Below are 16,022 nucleotides of genomic sequence, written 5' to 3' on the forward strand. Positions count from 1 at the left end.
GAGTCATTCGGGACCATTCACCACATACTTTCTTTAAGTGAGAGGAACTTCTAGCAAGCTTAAGCCACTGATGTGGGAACTTGGGCTAGTCTCTTGGCCCCTCTGGCTTTAGGCTTCCCCTCTGTGGAATGCAGATAAAGCCCAGTGAGAAAACAGACATGAATGAACTTTGTAAGCTTGTAAGAGATATGTTGTGGACTGAATGCTTGTGTCCCCCACCCCACCAAGTCCATGCTGAAATGGGCTTGAAAATGGATGTTCCTTCAACTTGTAGGTTGAAATCCTAACCCTCAGCGTGATGGTATCAGGAGGTAGGGCCCTTAGAGAGGGAATTAGATCATGATGGGATTCGTGTCCTTGTCAGAAGAACACAAGAGGCGCTGGTGTTCCTCCTCCCTCTGCTCCCTGCCACGTGAAGACGCAGGAAGAAGACTGCCGTCTTCAAAGCAGGAAGAGGGTCGCCATCAGAGCCAGGAAGAGGAGGGTCAAACCATCAGAGCCCCACCATGCTGACACCCTGATCTCAGAATTCCCAGCTTCCAAAGCCCTGAGAAATAAATCTCTGTTCTTCAAGCCACTCAGTCTGTAGTATTTCTGTTATAGCGGCTAGAGCTAAGGCTTATTTACTGAATTATCTGATGGATGACCAGTCCCATGAATAACCAAGAGTTCCCCCAAAATCAATGATGACCCCCAAGCCCCAGATGTTTTTATCCAGGAATTCTGGCTGAGAAATTAAGTCCCTCTGATGTTGCTGCAGGGAATGTGACCTGACTGTCCCTTATTCAGGGCAAGGCTGTGGGGATGGGCTCCTGCCCTTCATACCATCATCACACACTGTCGCTGCCAAGACCCCCCACCCCACCCTGGCACCGCCTTGGCCCTCAGCCTCCCAGACACCCTGCACCTGCCCCATTCTGCTGACTGTACAGCTGTGTCTCCTCTGGGCTAGGCAGTGACGGGGCCATGGGACAGGCTCCCATGGCAGCACTCTCAGCAGGAACACAGGTCCCGACCCCAGGCTGGGGACGGAGAGAGGGCAGAGGGCACTGGAAGGACAGATGGGGAACTGGAGGGGAGCAGGACCAACTTCAAACGGCGGAAGTAAGCAGCTCCTTCCTAAGCCATGAGCAGAGATGAAAGCAGTCATGAGTTATGTGGGCGTACACGTCATAGTTTCTAAAGAGCTTTCTCATCCATTATGTCTCTTACTCCCAGGGAGAACAAAACGGTTCAGAGAAGGCAGAGACCTCTCCCACAGTCACACAGCAGCCAGAGACGGTGCATTGACCCACTTGAAAGAGCCCTCAGAATTTGGAGAACATCCCAGAGGCTTGGGCTTTGGGCAACAGATCTGGGGACGACAAGAAAGAACACTCACGTGCTGTTTCCCAGTGGTGGCCTGGCCCCTTCGTGGAGGGCCAGGATGGATGCTGGGTGGAGGGAGGGTGTCGTCCAGGGGTTCCAGCTGAGCGCCCCCTCCCAGAAACTAGACCTGGTGCAGTGGAGGGGACACGTCTGTTGGTTTTTCCCACTTGTGATACAAGCACCCCCACTATTACTTTTGGAGACCATCTCTCCCCCAGGACACACTTGGAGTGCTTAGTCAAGCATCTCTAGTAGCAGACAGGTGATCACTGACAGCAGCTCAACCAGTCAGATTGTTCCCTATCACTTTCACACACATCCTGGATGCACGGTCAATTTCTGAGGACCCAGCCTCCCCACTTGGGCTTTCGCAGGCCATGTGATGTCCAGCCAAGCACAGCTGGCCCCAAGGCAGGTGAGTCTCCCACCTCACTCCAGTGAGGGACGATGGCACTACTATGGGCCCATTGCTGCTCTTCCTCCTACGCTGGATCTCACGTCACTCTCCTCCTGGCTCCAGCCTCCTCGACCTTGGTCATCTCCATGGGCTCCCCCAACCCCTTCCCATCACAGGACCTCTTTCCAAAGCAGCACACCACGCGTGAGAGAGACAGAGACAGAGAGGAGAGAGAGACAGCAGTGCATCTCTGCACACAACGCTGTCGCTTAAGGTGAGGATTCAGATTTCCAGAAGCAAAGTGGGAAGACGGTAGACAAAGCATTCCTCAGCAGGAAGAGAGTCAGCCAAGAAAGTGGCAGTTTCGGGGTCTGCAGGCAGCAGGGAAGTAATGAGAGACAGAAGTGGAAATAGAGGCTGGAGCAGATTCCAGGCCCCGTAAGCCAGGTTGGGAAAGTATGAGCTTCTTTCCTGTTGAGTCAGAGGGAGTCTGGGGGCCAACATTCGGCCAAGATGTCCAAGTCACAGCTACTTGCAGTCCTGTGGGGTCACCCTGATGGGCAGGGTCAGAATCGGGAGCTGGGGAACTCGGCCCGGGAGCATGACAGAGGTGGTAAGGTGCGGCCTCGGGAGCAGCAGCCCAGGGCCCTCGGGGAAATGCAGCTTCTGGAGGGGCTCCCCCAGTTCCACTTACTGAGACCACAACCTGCCTTTCTCTCTTTTTTTGACTGCACCAGGTCTTAGTTGTGGCACGCTGAATCTTTTTAGTTGTGGCAATTACTACTATTAGTTGCAGCAACGTGGGGTCTAGTCCCCTGACCAGGGATCTAACTGGGGCCCCCTGCATTGGGAGCGCAGAATCTTAGCCGCTGGACCACCAGGGAAGCCCCACCCCTGCCCTCCCAGCCCCAAGGCCTCCTGGCTTCCAAAGTCCCCAGGCTTCTCCTAGGGGAGGTGGGGGAGGGGGTTGCCTGGTACACTGGAGCCAAAGCCACTTCACTTTCAAGGCCTTCATTTCCTCGCCGTGAGGAAGTGGCCCTCTGCTGCTAAGAGTGTCTGTTGATATTTTCCATGTGCTTATTGTGTTAGAAACCTTTCACACGAATTAATCCTCGCCTCAACTCTGGGAAGCAGGTATGGTTATTAACCCCAGATTTTACAGGTAAGGAAACTGAGGCAGAAGGTTGAAAACAACGTCCAGTCACACAGGCAGTAAATGACAGCCATTTCTGAACCATTGTGCCACAGTGCCCTGAAATGGACAGCGGCGTCCATTTCCCCCTTCCCTGAGCTAGCCCAGGACTCTGCCCGACCCCTGTGACCGACCCCCTCCCCGACATCCCACCTCACTGGTTCCAAGGTCCTGACAGCACCCCCTACCGCTTCTCCAGCCCCACCCGCACCCCATCACTTGCAGTGATGTTTCCATCTTCACTCTCCCGCCCAGGTTCCCTTTGCCACTTTCTCCTGGGAGCTTTAAGCAGGAGAGACAACTGGGAATCTGCTCTTCAGACTCTTGGGACTTCTACACTGGGGCCACCCAAGCCTCCTGCCGCCTCGCCGCCCTAGGCCAGACATTTGGAGCTTCAGCTGATTCCCGCAGAGAAGTCACCACATCATCGCCAGCTGCCACCATGCTGTGATTAGTTAATCACTAAGTGCATGGGGCTTTTAATTAACTGCCAGCCCTGCACGGGCAGCTGTTCCACAAACCACATCTGATCCTGGCTCCCTGCCTCCCGCCCCCGTCTGGGCTGGTGGAACACTTCAATCACGCAATTGCTGCTTGGATATTTTGATGCTGCAGGCATGGCAGCTGCCAGTACTGCAGCCCTGATGGAAGCATCAGCCACAAGAAAGAGAAAAGAAAGCAGCTCTTAGTTGGGGGGCCACTGGGTGTGTAAGGCTGAGGGGAAGTCTGCACAAGATCTGTGAGTGTACAGACATGGCTGGGACGTGTATCTACATAGTAGAAGTCATTCAACTCGTACAAATGTAAGAAAGAAAGAAATCTGTAGGTGCCACATAACCAGAGTGGACTTCAGGCGTGGCTGGATCCAGGAACTGTTGTTCAGTCGCTAAATTGTGTCCTACTGTTTGTGAGCCCATGGATGGCAGCATGCCAGGCTTCCCCAACTCCCAGAGTTTGCTCAAACTCATGTCCATTGAGTCAGTGATGCCATCCAACCATCTCATCCTCTGTCGTCCCCTTCTCCTCCTACCGTCAATCTTACCCAGGGAATCCAGGAATACAAATGAAATTACCAGAGCAGATGGGGCCTGAACCATCAGAGGAACAGTACTTGGATCCTAGATGGGTCAGCTGAGCACAGGGAGTTCATGAGACAGCTTGTCCAGATGAGGACTTCCCTTGCTTCTTGCTCATTCATTTATCTTCTCCCATCTCTGGACCTCAAGACAACTCTGGGCGGACATCTATTACAGCCTTATCGCATTTGATTTTAACTATTTGGTCACATATCTGTGTTGTCCAAGAGACCAAGATTTCCCAGTTTCAGTGCTATTGATTTGGGGACAGAAGGTTTTTGTTGTGGGGGTATTCTGCACCTTCCCTGGTGGCTCAGACAGTAAAGCGTCTGCCTGCAATGCACGAGACCTGGGTTAGATCCCTGGGTCAGGAAGATCCCCTGGAGAAGGAAATGGCAACCCACTCCAGTATTCTTGCCTGGAGAATCCCATGGATGGAGGAGCCTGGTGGGCTGCAGTCCACAGAGTCGGAAGAATCGGACCCGCCTGAGCGACCTCACTTTCACTTTCTGTGCCTTACAGGACGTTTAGCAGCAGCACTTCTGGCCTCCAGCCACTAGATGCCAGTAGCACCCCTTCTCCCAGTTGTCACAACCAAAACAATGTCTCCAGACATGGCTGAACGTCTGTTGCAGGGGCAGTAGCCGCCCCTCTGAGAGTCCCTGGGATAGAAGATGAGACAAAGGAGGTGTCCAGTGCAGGGTCTGAGACCTCATGGGATTCCCACGATACTTGGAGGGCAGAAACAAGGGTAGGGAGAAGAAGAAAGTGATAGGGCACAGAAGAGCTGGTGTGGGTTCCACACGTGACAGAGGGCAGTCGTGTGCTGGCGTGGGCACCACTGCATGCAAGGGTCTGTGCAGGGTGATGAAGGGACCCCTGGAGCACACCAAAACCCCACACTCGGAATCGGATGTAAGTGGGAACTAAGAAACTGAGCAGAAGGCAAGAAAACTCAGACCCCAAGAGGGAGCGGCCCAGGTAGGGACCAGCCCAGTGTTCACCATGTGCCCCCACGTAGCTGCTTATGCGCAGCAAAATACCAGCAGACAGCCCTTTTCTGTCCAGGCACTGCTGTAAGTCCTGACCCAGTAATTCCTCAGGGAAACCTATGAGGTGCATCACGCCATTTTATCCCCTTTCACAGGTGAGGAAAGAGGCACTGAGGGTTTTGTGGCAGTGGTGGTGGTTTGTTTACTTGCCGAAGATGCCAAGTGGCAGAGCCGGGATTCGAATCCCACTAGTCTGGCCTCTGAGTCCACTCTCCTGCCTGGAATGTTCCACTGACCTTACCAGAGGGCAGAACAGCTGTCCAGGCTGTCCTCAGCATTTGTGGGGCTGCAGTGGAGGAGACAGCTCTGGGAGTGACATGGAGAAAACACCTGCAGAAAGTTCTTCAAAGAGGGACCAGGGTTTGCACCCTGAGAACCTCCCCCAGCTCGGCTACCTGGAGAGGGTGTTGGATTCCAAGGCTGAGGGCTTGTTTAAATTCTTGACCCTCCAGTGCCCACCAGTGGGACCACTGGGTCCCTCCATTAACCCCAGGTTCCTCATCTACCCAATAAGAATCACACCCACCTCCCTGGAAAACAGGAGGGATCCAGGCTTCCCTGCTCACCAATGGTGGGACCTTCACAAGAGACTTCAGCTCTTCGATCATGGGGATGGTGGGAGGACCTCATGGACCCTCAAAACAATCAAGGGGTTTGAAAAGTTGCAGAAACTTGGGGCATAAGATAGTGTCATAGTTATGGCCTCATAATTAAGAGTACAGACCCTACAGGGGAGCCCACCATGTGCCAGCTGTGTATCCTTGGGCAACTTGCTGAACCTCTCTGGTCTAAGTTTTCTCTTCTGTAAAATACAGCCCATAGTAGTTCCTATTCCTGTCTCCGGTATCATGAGGGGATAATAATACCTCTGTGGCTGGTTTAGTGGGAGAATTAAATGAAAAAATACCTGTGAACCTGGAGACAATGCCTGGCACATGAGATAATAGTGCTCAGGAACCCATGTCAGCCCCAGGATCACATCTGAGATGTTCCCCTGGGGCTGGCGGGCCCTCGTCCTACCCCCAGCACATGTATCAGAGAGTTCAGTGGCCAAATAGCTGTTCCTCAGAGCAGGTGTCAGCCTAGCCTCCCTCCCCACCCCTGGGCATGCACACTCCACATCCAGGGCTCTTTGAAGATCTGGCTGCTGCAGGATTGCTTCCCGAACAGCGGAGGGGAATGCAGGTAGCTCTCATAGCATGCTCCACCTTCCTGAAGCCCCACAGGCTCCTGCCACTCCCCTGGGAGTACGGGAGTCATTCTTTTCTGTATTATAATAATAATAACTGAGCTGGGACAGCAGAGGGAGGTTGGAACTCACCACAGACAGGCCCGGGGTAGGGAGCAGGACCAGTTTATCCTAATCAGGCTGAAACTGTCCCCACCTGGAATCAGCTGCCCATCGTCTGGAATCAGCTGCCTCCTGCCCAGCCGCTGGGCCAGGCCTCCAGGCTGACTTTCCTTGAGAGGCGGGGGGTAGAGAGGAATGAGCCCTGAGCTGTCCTTCTGGGCAGCAGGACAAGCCCCCAGAGCCCAGGCCAAGCCCCTCTTCCTTGCTGATTCTTGCCTCGGTGCCCCCGTGGAGGAGGAAGGTAGGGAGACCAAGGCCTGGCTATTTCCCTTGCATTGGGCCCCTTGGTCTTGCCCTTAAGGGTCTTGCCCATTGTTCTTGGGATCAGTGTTCCTACACCACTCCCACCTTTGGCTATCATAGGCCCATGTATTTGGCCACTGCATATATGTGGCTATCACCTATTAAGCACCTACTGTATGCCTGGAAGTAAGCACTTTACTCAGATAGTTCATCGAATGCTCACAGTTGCTGGAGTAGGAATTATAATTGGCTTTATTTATAGAAGAGAAAACTTAGACCAGAGAGGTTAAGCTATTCACCCGAGTATACACAGCTTGCACATGATGGATTCTCCTACAGAGTCTATACTCTTAATTATGATGCTATAATATGCCACTAGCTTATGACCCAACTTTCTGCAAATTTTCAAAACCCTTGATTGTGCCATGAGCTCCTCCCAACATCCCCATGATCAAAGTGAGGTTGAGGTTAATGCCATTTTATAGATAAGGAAACCAGGATCTATGGAGAATCAGCCTCCCTGTGGCCATGCACTCAGGAAGCCTCAGAAAAGAGAAGGGACATAGTCAACCCCCTGACAGCCGCCCAGCCTCTCTGGGAATCCCTCATCACAGGGGTCTCCTGCGCCCTCCTAGTCCCCTGGGGGAACACAAGACCTGAGTCTCAGAGAATATGCTACTTGTTCCCAGCCCCTCAACCCTTCCCTTCTTTTCTCCCAGACAGAGCAGTGGAATTTGGAGGTGTCATTACCAATAAGATCTGGAAGAACCCTTAGCCTCGGTCAGCCCAGGAAGCCCTTGGGGATCAACCTGTTACTTAATACAGACCTAGAAGGAGGGTGGGCTTGAGAGTGTGATCAGACAGGTGTGACCCCAGCCCTACCACACAGCAGTCAGACAGCCTAGGGCCCAGGCCACTTCAGATCTTGGGCTCTACACCTATGGAATCGGATAAGAATCCTTACTTATCCAGATCAAGGATGTGTGTGTGCATGTGTGCTAAGTTGCTTCAGTCATGTCCAACTTTGTGACCCCCACAGACCATAGCCCACAGGCTCCTCTGTCCATGCAGGATTCTCCAGGCAAGAATACTGGAGTGGGTTGCCATGCCCTCCTCCAGGGGAACTTCCTGACTCAGGGATCAAACCTGCATCGCCAGTGCCTGCTGCATTACAGGCAGATTCTTCACCACTGAGCCGATAGGAGGAAACACATTTGTTTTTTGTGACTTTGTAAAATGTGTATTTAGAATTACTGCATAGAGGGTCGGGGGTCACAAACTCACGTGTCATCAGGAGACAAATGGATCAGGTAGATGGGTGAAGTTGGCCAGGTAGAAGCTGTGGCAATAGATGGCACATACCTCCATCTCAAGGGGAAAAGATGCCAGCCCAGTTGTACCAGATCACCATTTATTAAACAAATCAGAAATCTGATTTTTTTTTAATGAAATGCCCTGATTTCTAAAACACTTTGCAGACTGAATAACATACCTCTGTGGACCAAATGTCACTTGCACCGGTTTGTAACTCCTAACGGGAGTTTGAGTTGCTAGAAAAGCATAGAGGCCAAACAGCAAGCCCAAGGTCACACAGCCAACCAGGCAGAGCCAGGCAAGCCTCAGCCCAGCCCTCTGGCTCCCCACCCAGTCCGCTCTCCCCAGTTCCAGGCTGCGTGGTGGTTTCCAGCACCCTGCGAGCCATCTAGCCCGAAGTCTGTGCCCCTGGGAAGCAGTGAACTCCTGGGAGCCCTGCAGAGCAAAGAAAGGACACTCCCAGGACAAAGGACACTGCGGGGTTCTGAGTATGTACATCATAGCACATCCATCCTGAGGCCTAATTGAGACATTTGCTTGGAGTGTCCTCAAAAACTAGGGCAGATGTGGCTCTCTGAGAGTCAGAGCCACCCGCCGCGGACACCCCGCCGAGACCGGGGACTGATGGCTGTTCTCTGGAACTTGGACCAGCCAGGGAAGCTGGTTCTCACTAACAAGATTATATATTTTTTAAATGGCCCTTGTGTATTGCAAGGAGCTGCTGCTGCTGCTGCTAAGTCACTTCAGTTGTGTCCGTCCTAAAATGCCAGAAAGGAAGACACAGTATTAAAAAAAAAAAAAAAAAGACCATCAGCTCATTTCTGCAGGAATCGTTCAGCACCAGGTTAAAAACTCCCTGTGGATTTCACCCCCAGGCATCCCCTAGTCTCCTTGACTCTTGCAGTAGGTATGGGGGTGGGGGGCTACGTGAGCCCTGTTCTCAGACTCCTTTCTCCTGGAACTCCACAGTGCTCTCACGGTGCTGGGGGTCAGATGAACTGGGTTCCGGTCCTGGATGGACATATTCCCAGCTCAGAGGATGTGAGCAAGTTGCCCTCCCACCCCCCTCAATTTCATCCTCTGTGCTCTGCGCTGACACCGCACCCAGCTGTGGTGAAGCTCCAGTGAAGCAGAGGCTGCAAACGGGTATCCATCCCCAGGCGTGAGCAAGGCCACATGGGTTTCGCGCAATCAGCATTTCTTTTTAAGTTTGTCTCCGACTAATTTCACATAAACATCTGGATTTCTGGCTTCTCTTGAAAAATCAGAAGATCTGGCCACACGGGGCTGATCTTCCCATGTGGTCACAACGGGCGATAGCTGAGTGACAGCTTGCCTGTTCCCCTGACGCCGCCCACTCCTGACTTCCGGTACCCAGCCAGCTTCACTCCTTTATGTTACCTCCTTCACACTTGAATTTGAGACCTCTGATTTAATGCAACAGATATGAAAAGTCTTTGGGGGAAGTCTACGGATTCTGGGCTTCATTATTATTAATGGAATTTTTGGATCCCACTGTTTGGCTTTGACCTTGGGCAGGTCTCTCGGGCTCTCTGGGCTCTGGTCGGCTCCGAATCTGTGAAACGAGAGCGAGCACTAGAAGACTCCAGGAGCGTTTCCAGCTTTGACCCTTGGACTGCCTCCAGGAGCTGGTCTTGCAAACTTTTCTCTTCAATAGCAGTCCAAGAGCCTCTTGACTACTTAGGTTCTGCCATAATATTTGTTAAAGGGAAGGAGACAGGGAAAGAGGGGAGAAGCTGTTCGAGTTTCCCTGAGTACCAGTCACTGAGTCTCTGTCTCTCTTAACCCACCCACCACCCACTGTTCATAAGACAGAGCCAGGCTCTGAAGCCAACAAGAGTGAGCTTAGAGGCTGGCCAGCCCAGGGGCAGGACTGGATGACAGAAAACATATAAAAACACTGTCTCCCCCTGACTATACTTTCTCTCTCTCTTTTTTTTTTTTTTTTCACCACTGTTCCTAACATCTTTTATTAAAGATGAACATCATGCCAATGGTTGGGGGTGGAGGTGCAATGGCAGGGCATTATTCTCCACTTCACCCCCAAATTCCCAAGTTTCACTTCTTTCTGCCAACCCTCAACTCAATCCCAGGTCCAATCTAGGCTTGGCACTTGGGCTTGCCAGCAACAGTGCTCTATTGGATGCTATCTCCACATATGCAAGGTGTCTTCCTGGCTTTCTCCAGCTCAGCCTGCCCACTCTCCTCCCTACCTGCTCCTATTTCTGTTCATATCACCTGGCCCATTGGAAGCAGTCCAGAGTGGTTGGTTGAATGAAACAAAAGCAGCACATCCTGGTGCCTTCATTCCCTTGTTGTTCAGTTGCTCTGTCACGTCTGACTCTTTGCAACCCCATGGACTGCAGCACTCCAGGCTTCCCTGTCCTTCACTATCTCCCAGAGTTTGCTCAAATTCATGAGCATTGAATTAGTGATGCCATCCAACCATCTCATCCTCTGTCCGTCCCTTCTCCTCCTGCCCTCAGTCCTTCCCAGCATCAGGGTCTTTTTCAATGAGTCAGCTCGTCATATCAGATGGCAAAGTATTGGAACTTCAGCTTCAGCATTAGTCTTTTCAGTGAATATTCAGGGTTGATTTCCATTAGGATTGACTGGTTTGGTCTCCTTTCTGTCCAAGGGCCTCTCTGGAGTCTTCGCCAGCACCACAGTTCAAAAGCATCAATTTTTCAGCACTCAGCCTTCTTTGTGGTCCAATTCTCACATCCATGTACGACTACTGGAAAACCCATCACTTCGACAATATAGACCTTTGTTGGCAAAATGATGTCTCTGCTTTTTAATATGCTGTCTAGATTTGTCATAGCTTTTCTTCCAAGGAGCAAGAGTCTTTTAATTTCTTGGCTGCAGTCACCATCCGCAGTGATTTTGGAGCCCAATAAGATAAAGGTCTGTCACTGTTTCCATTTTTTCCCCATCTATTTTTCATGAAGTGATGGGACTAGATGCCATGATCTTAGTTTTTTGAATGTTGAGTTTTAAACCAGCTTTTTCACTCTCCTCTTTCACCTTCATCAAGAGGCTCTTTAGTTCCTCTTCACTTTCGGCCATTAGGGTGGTGTCATCTGCATATCTGACGTTACTGATATTTCTCCCAGCAATCTTGATTCTAACTTGAGCCTCATCCAGCCCCAGCATTTCGTATGATGTACTCTGCATATAAGTTAAACAAGCAGGGTGAAAATATACAGCCTTGACATATTCCTTTCCCAGTTGCTCCAAACTAATTCTCCACTTGCTTCCCCAGGCCTTCATTCTTTAGACACACAGATTAATTTTCTCCTTGTACACCTCTATGCTTTGGTGGGTGCAGTTCCCTCCAGCTGGAGTGTATAATCCTTGTTGTCAAAGTCCTCTGCCTCCTTCAAGACCTACTTACCTCCAATACTACTTTGGTGGTTTCTTCTCTGATCCCCCCAACAGACTTTACCATGCCCTCTCTTGGGCACCCACAACACTATTAACCATCTCCTCTGCTTTAGCTATTTGTATCACATAAAAGATTTTGATAACAAGTAACAAAAGACACAACTCAGGCTGAGTTACACTATGAAAAGCTTAAAATACTGGTTTAATTTTTCAGTGAGTCTCGTGGCTCTGCCCTGCTCTTTGAATGAGGTTCATTTCAATGGTAGCATCCTTCCCTCATCAGCCCAACATGACCACCGCCATTGCAGGCTTCACAGTCGAAATCTCCCACGGTTCACCGGAAGTAGGCTTCCTCACATGTCTGTCCCTATTCCATGCTGATTGGGCCTCTCTTGCGCCAGTCACTGTAGGCTGGGGAATGCTGCATGTTGATTGGCTTAGACCAACCTGGTTCCCTCCCTCAAGTTGGAGCAATGTTTACTCACCCAAACCACAATGGGGAACAATGGAGGAAGCTCGGGGAGACACAACAGTGCCCACAGGGCTTTGTAAATGTCTCCCCAAGGAAACAATAATCTCTGTGAGCGCAGGGCCTGACTCTACTTCATCTGGGGGTTCCTCCTTACTCAGAGCCCAGCATGGTGCTTGGCGCCAGAGACACAAGTTTAAATATTCCTTGATTTGAACACCCTTCTGACCCATAAGATGATACTCTGGGGCCTGGGGCCTGTCCCCTGGCCTCCAAAAACGACAGTGATGGCTGTCAGATGACTGATAGCGCTAATACTTAGGTTCACAAGAGTAGAGTTCTGCGACCCCAATTTCAGCCTCAGAATTGGGCTTCTAGAAACGTGGCCACCGACCTCTACTGAAGATATGAGGAAGAGAAACCTGGGATAAAGAGGCTTGAGATTAGTCCCCAGGTATTGTCCATTCACTTGCTCACTCACCTGCTCACTGTATTGATGCCTATTTATCATTGCCTCCTCAGCCCATAGCCCCTGCTGAAAGGGGACAGGTGGTGTGACTGTAGTGTGGGTGCAGTTCCCTCCAGCTGGAGTGTATAATCCTTGTTGTCAAAGTCCTCTGCATCCTTCAAGACCTACTTAGCTCCAATACGACTTTGGTGGTGTCCTCTACGATCCCACTCCTGCCTGCCTCCACCCATCATGACCATTCTTGATTGATTGCAATTAATTATTTCATTGGTTTTCAGCAGAGTTGTACTATTCCTTAAGAGGTATTTGGAAAATTTGGGGGTTGTCTTCTATTTTAGTTGTGAAAGTCGCTCAGTCATGTCTGACTCTTTGCGATCCCATGGACTACATAGTCCATGGAATTCTCCAGGCCAGGATATGGAGTGGGTAGCCTTTCCCTTCTCCAGGGGATCTTCCCAACCCAGGGATCGAACCCAGATCTCCCGCATTGCAGGCAGATTCTTTACCCGCTTTTAGTTGTGAGAATGCATTAAAATACTGAAATACATTCAAAGAAGACTTATATCTTTTAAATTTTTCTCTCTTTTCTTGGTTTGGAAGATTTTAGTAATGTTTAGAAGTATGTATCTGCGAATAGGTTAAGTTGTATATGAATTTTATTGCAAGATAGCAAACCCCTTATAGAATGTGTGACATAAGGGTGCATTGGCGAGCACTTCTGCCTCTGGCTGAGTGAGGAGACGGCAAAGCCTCTCCCCAAAAAGCAATTATAAAGTTGGGCTAAACTGATCAAAACAACCGTGTAGTACTCTGGATATCAACCAAAGGCGCATAACAATTGGAGCAACATCTGTGCTTGGAAACTGGAAATTTGGGCAGTAACAGTGAGGATCTATATCATTTTAGCCTGAGTCTTCTATTCCCTTCCTCCCAACTCAGTCAGAATGGAGTTTCCACCAGGGTGGGGCAGTTTCTCCGATTTGGTTAAAGGGGGCTCAGTGGATTTTGATCAGTAAATAGCATTCACTCTTGGCAACCTTATCGGTTTAAGGGAAAATCTCCAAGTCAGAGAAACATGAAAACCAACAGTTCCACTGGACTAAGTTTCCAATTGTGATTGGACATATATATTTCTGGCTAAAGCTACATGCATGTGCCTCGGAAACTAGAAGAGGCCGATCAAGCCACAAGCTCATGGCCAACCCTGAGGCTGTGCATGTGCGTAAAGGAGACAGGAGATAGCCCAGCAGAAAGTAAAGGACAGGGAACATGTGAAAATGGCCTGAATGTTGAATGTGCTCCTGAGATAGGCTGCTTCTAAAAAGGTTTCCCAATAACCCTTGCCTCTAAAATTAGTGTCCTCTCTTTGGGCATAGTCTGAACATAGTGACTTGCTTCTAATAAATAGAACATGGGAGAAGTGATGGATGTCACTTCCAAGGCTAGGCTATAAAAGACTGACTTCTCTCTTGCTCTCCTTCTCTCTTTAGTTCTTCTCCCTTGCTGTTCTGATGAAGCAGGCTGCCATGTTATAAAATTCCTTATGGAAAAGCACAGGTCACAGGGAAATGAGGGTGGCCTTCTGCCAACAGCCAGCAAAGAAAGAACCCAGTCCAGTGGACTGCAAGAAACCCAGTCCTGCCAACAACCAAATGAGGAGCTTTGAAGCAGCTGCATTCCCAGTCAAGGCTTCTGGGCCAAGGAACCTGGTCAACACCTTGATTTAGCTTAAGTCAGAGGACCCAGCTAAAGTGTACCCGGACTTCTGACCCACAAAAGCGTACAATAGTAATGTTTTTGTTTTAAGCCATTAAACTTTGGGTTGATTTGTTATGTAACAACATGGTAATTGACACAGCTCCCCTACCCAGACACAGACTAATCAACAGAGGACAGAAAGTTGGCATTTTGAGCACAATCTCTGTCCAGTCAGATATGCAGATACAGACACAGAGAGAATGTTTTGGAAGCTAGACTTAAGTATAAAAACAAGAATATAAAAATTTTAATCAGAACTTCAGCAGCTTCACACCATAGAGAAAACAGGACATCAGACAAGAATTGCCTGATTCATAGAGCCTGGAGAAGTTATTTTAAAAATAACCAAATGAAAAAGTAGCAACAATAAACTTGGGGCGAGGGTAGAGGTGAATCAGAATCCAAAGTTGCTACTATATTTCTTAATGTCCAATTTTCAACAAAAAATTACAAGTTATACCAAAAATAAAGGTAAGCGTGAACTGTATTCAGAAAAGCAACTGTCATTATAAGCTGTCTCTGAGTGTTCCCAGATGTTGAAAGACTTTAAATACTTTTTAAAGTATGGTCAAATAACAAAAGTAAAACATGTCTTAAATTTTAAAATATGATACTAATGAAGCAACAAAGAGGGATTCTAAATAATAAGACAGAAATCATTTTTAAAGTGAAATTCTGGACTTGAAAAGTACAGCTGAAATGAAAATCACACTAGAAAGACTCAACAACAGATTATACATGGCAGAGGAAAGAAGACTGATAGATAGATAGAAATTATCCAGTCTGAAGAACAGAGAAAAGAATGACCGAAGAAACATGAGCAACGCTTTAGAGACCAAGAGGACAACATTAAGCATGGGCGTCTAGAAGCAGAGAAATGGACAGAAAAATATAATGGAAAAAAATGGCCAACATCTTCCAGAATTTAATGAAAGAGCATTAAATACATATCCAAAAATTCAACAAATCCCACGTAGAATAAATATAAAGAGATTCACACTTAGACTCATCATAGCAAACTTTTGAAAGGCAAAAACAGAAAAATCAGCAAGAGAAAAATGTCATACATAGGGGAGCAAACAGCTGACTAACAGCTGACTTCCCATAGAAAAGAATGGGAGGCAGAAGACGACAAAATGATGCATCAAAGTGCTGAGTAAACTGTTAACCAAGAAGTCTGCTGCTGCTAAGTCGCTTCAGTCGTGTCCAACTCTGTGTGACCCCATAGACGGCAGCCCACCAGGCTCCCCCGTCCCTGGGATTCTCCAGGCAAGAACGCTGGAGCGGGTTGCCATTTCCTTCTCCAATGCAGGAAAGTGAAAAGTGAAAGTGAAGTCACTCAGTCATGTCCGACTCTTTGCGACCCCATGGACTGCAGCCTACCAGGCTCCTCCGTCCCTGGGGTTTTCCAGGCAAGAGCACTGGAGTGGGGTGCCATTTCCTTCTCCAATGCAGGAAAGTGAAAAGTGAAAGTGAAGTCGCTCAGTCATGTCCGACTCTTTGCGACCCCATGGACTGCAGCCCACCAAGCTCCTCCGTCCATGGGATTTTCCAGGCGAGAGTACTGGAGTGGGGTGCCATCGAAGAAGTCTATCATCCAGCAAATCTTTTTTTCAGAAATGAAGAGAAAAATACAGATATCTCCACATACACGAAGACTAACAATTTTGCTAAAATTCTGCAAATATAAAGCAAATGAATCCAGATACAAAAGATTACATGTATATGATTTTATATATATAAAATTCCAACAGACAGAACAAATGTGAAATTAAAAATCAGAGTAGTGTTTACCCTTGGAGGGAGGGAGTGACTAGCAGGGGACATAGGGAGGAAATTCTGGAGCACTAGTTATTTATGATTCTGGAACATTTCTGCATGTAGTTTAAATCAATAAAATTCACTAAAACAAAGAAGGAAGCTTG

This window comes from Ovis aries, chromosome 14, assembly GCF_016772045.2.
Source record: "Ovis aries strain OAR_USU_Benz2616 breed Rambouillet chromosome 14, ARS-UI_Ramb_v3.0, whole genome shotgun sequence".
NCBI classification, from domain to species: domain Eukaryota; kingdom Metazoa; phylum Chordata; class Mammalia; order Artiodactyla; family Bovidae; genus Ovis; species Ovis aries.